Source organism: Rutidosis leptorrhynchoides, chromosome 1, assembly GCF_046630445.1.
Source record: "Rutidosis leptorrhynchoides isolate AG116_Rl617_1_P2 chromosome 1, CSIRO_AGI_Rlap_v1, whole genome shotgun sequence".
Taxonomy (NCBI): Eukaryota; Viridiplantae; Streptophyta; class Magnoliopsida; order Asterales; family Asteraceae; genus Rutidosis; species Rutidosis leptorrhynchoides.
This window is the reverse complement of record NC_092333.1, coordinates 527,573,776-527,581,314: the sequence shown is the minus strand read 5'-3', so window position 1 is coordinate 527,581,314 and position 7,539 is coordinate 527,573,776. Positions and strand designations below refer to the sequence as shown.

At 34.6% G+C, this 7,539-nt stretch overlaps 1 non-coding gene across 1 annotated transcript; it reads right to left on the bottom strand.

The window, feature by feature from the left end:
• Positions 1 to 496: 496 nt before the first annotated feature.
• LOC139886939 (small nucleolar RNA R71) lies at positions 497 to 603 on the bottom strand. The gene has a single exon (XR_011772797.1). It is a non-coding gene; the product is annotated as a small nucleolar RNA R71 (small nucleolar RNA).
• Between the last annotated feature and the right edge of the window lie 6,936 nt (positions 604 to 7,539).

Genomic DNA, 7,539 nt, shown 5'->3' with positions numbered 1-7,539 from the left:
CCCGGAGCATATTCAAGGACAATTCCAAGATCTTGAACCACTAATTATTCCTCCTGAGCCACAAACCATTAAATCAGAATCCTCTAGTGATTCGTATTCAACAAATTCAATTATGGAAGTAACGGAACCTCTAAGTATGGAAGATCGAATGAGAGCCACACGCACGGGCCAAGGTCACGCCATTATTAAGCCAGAAGTTAATGCGCCAGATTATGAAATCAAAGGACAAATTCTACACATGGTAACTAACCAATGCCAATTCAGTGGTGCACCGAATGAAGATCCTAACGAACACCTTCGTACGTTTAAAAGAATTTGTACACTATTCAAAATCCGAGAAGTGGAAGATGAGCAGATCTATCTCATGTTGTTTCCTTGGACTTTAAAAGGAGAAGCCAAAGATTGGTTAGAATCGTTACCTGAAGGGGCGATTGACACATGGGATGTCTTAGTTGAAAAATTTCTTCAAAGATTCTTTCCGGCATCTAAAGCCGTGAGACTTCAAGGAGAAATTGTTACGTTCACACAAAAGCCAAATGAAACATTATATGAGGCATGGACAAGATTCGGAAGGATGTTGAGAGGATGTCCTCAACACGGTTTAGACACTTATCAAATAGTACAAATATTCTACCAAGGTGTCAACGTTGCTACACGAAAACACATCGACATAACAGCTGGTGGTTCCATTATGAAGAAAACCGCAACTGAAGCTTACAAAATTATTGATAACACAGCCTCCCACTCGCATGAGTTCCACCAAGAAAAAGATATTTTTCGTTCATCTAAAGTGGCTAGAGCCGATTCTAGCCATGACTTTGATTCCGTTTCAGCAAAAATAGATGCTTTCGAAAGACGAATGGAAAAGATGAATAAAGATATTCACGCAATACGAATCAGTTGTGAGCTATGCGGTGGACCACACTTATTGAAAGATTGTCACATTGAACCAACATTGGAACAACGAGAGAATGTTTCCTATATGAACCAAAGGCCTGGAAATAATTATCAAAATAATTATCAACCGCCAAAGCTAAACTTCAATCGAAATCAAAACATTCTTTACAATCCAAAAGGACCCGAAAATAACTGGTATAACCAACAAGGTCCGAATAACCAACCAACTCAAAACAACACTTTCAATCAACAAAGACCTGGCTTATATAAACCACAACAACAAACCGAAGAGAAAAAGTCAAATATGGAAGACGTGGTATTCAAGCTAGTTGAATCTCAAACACAATTTATTGAAACTCAAACCCAAACGAACGAGAGATTTGATCAGTCATTAAGAACTCAACAAGCTTCCATTTTGAATCTAGAAAAACACGTAGGTACTCTTGCTAGCATGATGAGTGAGAGGGAACAAGGAAAGCTACCAAGTAATACTGAAGTAAATCCTCGGAATGAGAATGTTAATATGGTTTCAACGAATTCTGAAAAACCAGCACCAGAAGATGGGAAGGTTTTAGATGAGAGTAACAATGAAGAAGTTACACCACCACCACCCGAGTATGTAAAGCCAGTGGTGGCACCATACAAACCACCCATCCCGTTTCCAAGAAAAGGAGTTGAGTATGAGCAAGTAATAAGTAATAAAGATTGTGATACTTCTGGAAAGAAGAAGAAGAAAAAGAATAAGAAAGTACAAGAAACAAAAGCCGTAGAAGTAAACCCGGTGAAGACAGTTCCACCAAAACCTCCACCTAGGGTAGGTGATCCGGGTGAATTTATTGTTCCCTGTCTACTTAGTGATTGTGTCATGTATGATGCACTAGCAGATTTAGGTGCAAGTGTAAGTGTTATGCCTCTTTCATTATATAAGAGATTAGGAGTAGGTAAGTTAAGTCCAACGGATATGAGTGTTCGACTCTTTGATCAAACCATTAAGCACCCAGTTGGAATTGCTGACAACCTACCCGTTCAAGTAGGCAATTTAACCTTTCTAGTCGAATTTATTGTCATTGACATAGAAGAGGACCCAAACATTCCTCTAATTTTAGGTCGGCCATTCTTAGCGTCCACCAAGGCGTTATTTGATGTAGGAAATGGAAGAATGACACTTAAAAGTGGTGACAAATCGATCACCTTTATGATTCGAAAGTCTAAATCTCCACCAGCCAAAACCGTTGAACCAGTAAAAACAATTGGTAAGAACCATGTGTTTTTACCAACTCCAACGGTAATACTTAGCAATAATGAAACGCCTAAGTGTGGGGAAAATGAAGTAACACCTAATGATGACATGATAACAAAGAACCCCGTTGTTGATACGAAATTAAATGATCCCGTTATTAATAGTTCAATGAAGAAACTTATTAAACGGATTCGCGATGCTAGAACCAAGGGGAACTTTAAGTTATGTAACCGGTTAGTATCCAATCTATCACCTAAAGAAAAGGAGAAACTAGTTGAAATTGTGGAAATTACACAGGAATCCGACCAATGGCTTAAAGAAAAAGTCACGGATATGCAAGTTGATTATGGACCAAGAGAAATTAACGATGAAGTTAATCACAATTTTAACACCACGGCTACCTAAGTGTGGGGAGATTCAAATGTTCTAAAAAGAAAATGCTATCTAGAGTTAGTTGTTCTGTTCTCGTGTAGTTCTGAGAATGGAACCCGATTGGTCTTTCCCTAGCAGACCCTAAAGAACTAGTCTTCTACCCCCATTCTGAATTTTTATTTTTTAGGTTTTTACGAAATGAAGACTGCCTGTGAACTAAACCATGGTCTAATGCTACACGCTTTGATCACTAAACGTAATAATGACATACTACCGAGTGAAATAGTATCAGTAATCAGAGAAAGAATGGACGGAGTTAGAAAAGAATCCAGATGCGAAGATAATAAGTTACAATTTGGTAAAGGAAAATCAAAATCCGCAGCGAAAAGAAGAGCACGACACCTAGAAAGATGTCACAAATGCAGAAAATGGTCACATGGAGGTAAATGTTCCAATAATCAAACCTATTCAAATACCGAATTTGTTACTTTATGCAGAGACGGACCGTTCATATGTTTAGAAGAAAAGATACTGAATGCTCGAGGTTACGCCTATGTAGCCATGGAAAACCAATTAAACCGACTATCTTATGAATGGGATAGATCATATAACTAAGAAATCTATTTCACAGGTATGTCTGTACAGTTTTTATTTTTATTTTTATTTTTAACCTTTTGATAATAAACGCTAATTTGTTCGCTAAAAAGTATTAAATTGGTATTAAATAAAATTAGGTTTGGCGACCGAAATTATTGATATCATTCAAAAATTTATTATATCACTGCGAAATTTAACGTTTATTCTTAAGGTATAAATATCTTTAATCAATCAACCCAAAATATTTCAAAAATTCGTCATGAGTTAAATTAGGTCTTGGAACCGAAATTACTTTACCGAAAAGAGGGGCGCATATTTTTGATAATATTTGATTAATTAAAGTGGGATAAAAAGACAAAAAGATTTTTAAATTTATTTTTACCATGTTTTTAAAATTAATATTTAAATATTAAATTAATATATTTAAAATTGTAAATATTTGAAAAATTAATATAAGTTTGATATGAATTTATAAATTTTTAAATTAAGTTTGGTGTGAATTTTTAATTTTTAAAATATTAATTTTTAATTTTATGCATTTCAAATTTTAAGTTTGGTATGAATTTTTAATATTAATTTTGAATTTTATATTTAAGTTGTGTGAATTTAAAAACAAAAATTTACTTTATCTCATTAAGTTAAGAATATGATTTTTAAAATTCGTCGTAAGTTGAAGACTAGGTCTTTGAACCGAAATTGCTTTACCCGAGGGAGGGACGAGAACTTTTATTATCATTATTTTTAATCTTATTGAATTAAAGTATGCCAAAAACATTGAAAAAACCAAAAAATCTTAGCTTTTAAAACAATCGCTACAAAAAGACAAATTTTATAATTTTGTCGAAGGACGGACTAGGACATCGATCCGAAACGACCTCGTCCTAAATAACAAGGGAAACAAAATTTTAAAATTAATTTCTTAATTGTTTTCAAAAGTTAATGATTATAAAAAAAAAAAAAAAACAAAACAAAAAAAAACAAACTCCGCGAGTCGCGGAGTTTAAAGGGTGTTTCACCGCGACTCGCGGAGGGATGAAAAATCAGAAAAAAAAATAAAGAGCTGGAACAGATCAGTCCCAACCCCAAAACAATAAAAACCTGCGAAAAACACTCCGCAAAAACACGAAAAAAACCCCCCAAAATCACAATTTTTAACCGTTAATCACCAAATCTTTTGCTAAAATCATGTTGAGAAGGATGCTATCTAAGAATTACTCAAGAAAAACGGTAAATTTCTACACCTAAACACCATTTAATCCGAAATTTGGTGTTCTTGAGCTATTTTTTCCCCAATTTGATTTTGATGCTTTTTAGTGTAATTAAGCTTAAATTGTTTATGTATTATGCTTGTATAACCTAGATTGATGCTGTTTAACATGATTAGAAGCCTTAAACTTCAAATTTTGAGTAATCTAGGGTTTGTGTTCTTGAGCAAATTTGGGGCTTTTTGATATAAACAGGTTATGGCCGATTTTTGTCATGAATTGTTGCTAAATTGAGTAGTGTAACATGTCTAGGTAGTTAAATAATCCAAACTTTGAGCCTAAACATGATTTTGAGAATTAAAGTGGACTTTTTCAAGTCTAAAATTCATGAACTTGATTTTTGAAAGATAATGCCATTTGAGACTTGTTTAATTGCTAGTAATGATTATTTTGACATGTTATTTGAGTTGAATGCTTATGAACTTGGCGAAAATTTTCGAATATGCTTATTTGAAAAAGTGTAGATTTGATAAAAATGTGAAAATAAGCTTAAGTTTGATATAAATTGATAATGTCATTGTAATTATTTTGATTGATGATTTTGCTGACACTAATGCATATTTGGATGCACAAAAATTGTGTTTGATGTGTTTTGCAGAATGAAAGGGGTGAATCTTCATCCCAAGCCCGCAATGCTCCTGCTGAGAATTTGGAACAACAGGAGGTGGATAACTACTACAAGCAGGATATACCTCATCCAGTCATGACCTTTTCTGATATGCACTTGGAAGAGTTGCACCCGAACCTGAGATTTGACAGACTTTGGATAGATTATCCAAAATATCAAAGGGGTTTGCATACTCTTCATTCTAAGGTTGTTGAGGTACCGAGGGTCATAGAATGGGGACCCTTAGAAGCTGTAGAATTGGCCGGGCCAATTAGGGAATTACTTGTACAGAGGTATGGTAATTCTTCTTTTAATGACTGGATATGTTTATTCACCATACGTAGACCTGTATATAAAGTATGGTGTGAAGAATTGTTATGTAGTATAGAGTTGAATGATCGGGTAGCTAGTTTAACCGATCGTTCTTTTATTAGATTTTTGTTAGGCGGTTCGATGCGCCACATGTCTTTACTGGACATGGCTCAGGCTTTACGTATATATACGCCTGAGGAGTTAGCGTCTGCCGATTGTAGAGGATTGATACTAAACGGTAGAAAGATAGATGAGAATTTTGATACACACGGTGTGTGGAGTCAAATGACAAGCCATCACCGTTTCAAAGGGGGAAATTACTCTTATTTGGATATAGATAGAGCCGAATTAAGAGTGATACATAGGTTTTTAGCTAATTCGATTACACAAAGGGGTAAGAACAAAGAAAAAGTAAATGAACAGGATTTGTTTTACCATATGTGTATTCGAGACCCACAAAGCGCTGTAAGTATACCATATTGTGTGGGTTATTATTTATCAGCTATGGTTCGGGGGATGCGACCACATAGCATAATAGGAGGTGGTATTTTTATTACTTTGATTGGTGAATATCTCGGTGTGGATATAAGTCGGGGGGGATTATTACTAGAAGAGCCGGAACCCCGCGATACTATAGGTTTAAATGTATACCATGGTGCGAAAGTTTTGAAGAGGCGAAATAACGCCGCAGTACGATACCATGGTAGACATCCACAGGTGGAGAGAAACCAGCAACAAGGTAATGTAGGAGGGGGGAATGAGATGCAAGAAATGCATAGGTTTATAGCTTCTCAGGAATACGAAAATGCTAGACAGAGAGCATTTGAAGATTGGCAAGTTCATCAGAACCAGATCATAGCTCATTGCCAACATATAGGTAGAAACTATATTCCTACACCAAAACCCATCTTCCCTCCTTGGTCTATAGAGATGCAGCCACCATATCCTACGTATGACCCTGCCGAAGCATTCTATAGCACTTATGGTTATGCCTGGAACCCCTATTGGTACCAATATCATCCTTAGTTTACTTATTATTTTTTTATTTTGTAATTTGTAATTATTGATACATTTAATACTTTTGTTAATATTGTAATCATTTTTATAATTATCCAACTTTTATTCTTAGATTTTAATAATTTTTGAATGTGGGGTAATATACCAAACTTTAAAAATATGTATATATGTTTGCAGTTTATCTTATGTACACAACAGGGTAAAACAACGCATTTTCAAAGACTGGCATTAAGTTCAGCAAAAGCAACTAATTTTGACGACAAGATGCAAAATATATGTGAAATAACAACAAGACGGAATGAACAAATGATATGCACCATTTATCATTCAGCAAACAAACGCCAATATATTTGGAAACTTTGGTAAAAATTTAATCATTTTCACACAAATCACCCTCAATAATTTAAATTGTTACTAATTTCTTGCAAATGAGGGCATTGCAAGATCTTAAGTGTGGGAAGGGGTTAAATTCTTTCGGATTTTAAAATTTTTTACTTTATACACTTGGTTACCATTAAAAATACTAGTAAAGCAGTAGTTGTATTAGAATCTAGTGCTCTCTGACAAAAAAGAACAGCCCTAGTCTTATATACTGACTACCCAATTCTAGTAAAATTTTTCAAAATTTTCAATTAAATGAATTCAAAATCATGTTTATACATATTTATGAACGATAAAACTAGGTTTTAACACCGAAATTATTGTTACCTCGGAAAGGACATAAATTGAGAAACAAACCAAAATGTTAAAATTCATTTAAAATGGAATAGAGGACGATAAAAAGAAAAATAAAAAGCCAAGTGTGGGAAAATTTACCAAGTTATTTTAAACATATGTCACATATATCTGTAACAAATAACTGAAAATACTTTTGCTTTGGACTAAACTAAACTGTTTTACCCGATGAAAGAAAAGGAGAGATGGATCTACATGATGAATCAATTCCATCATTAAAAGGAAGTAAAGTCTTCCGAAAAAGACACGCGCTTCTTGATTTAGGTCATGAAGTTGTCGTCCAGACCAGCTGTAGGTTGACGAAAAATCTAGAAAAGTCATCACTAAAATCAGCAGGAAATCCACGGACCTCAGCATTAAACAGGGTCGCCAAGTGGTCAGATTTATCCTAACCATGAGAAGGATTTATCTCGTACAATGGGGGGGGCACCGTGCAAATTAGCTTGATAAGACTAATGAATCAGATCCCCAGAAAGGATAATCTCCTTAAAGATTAA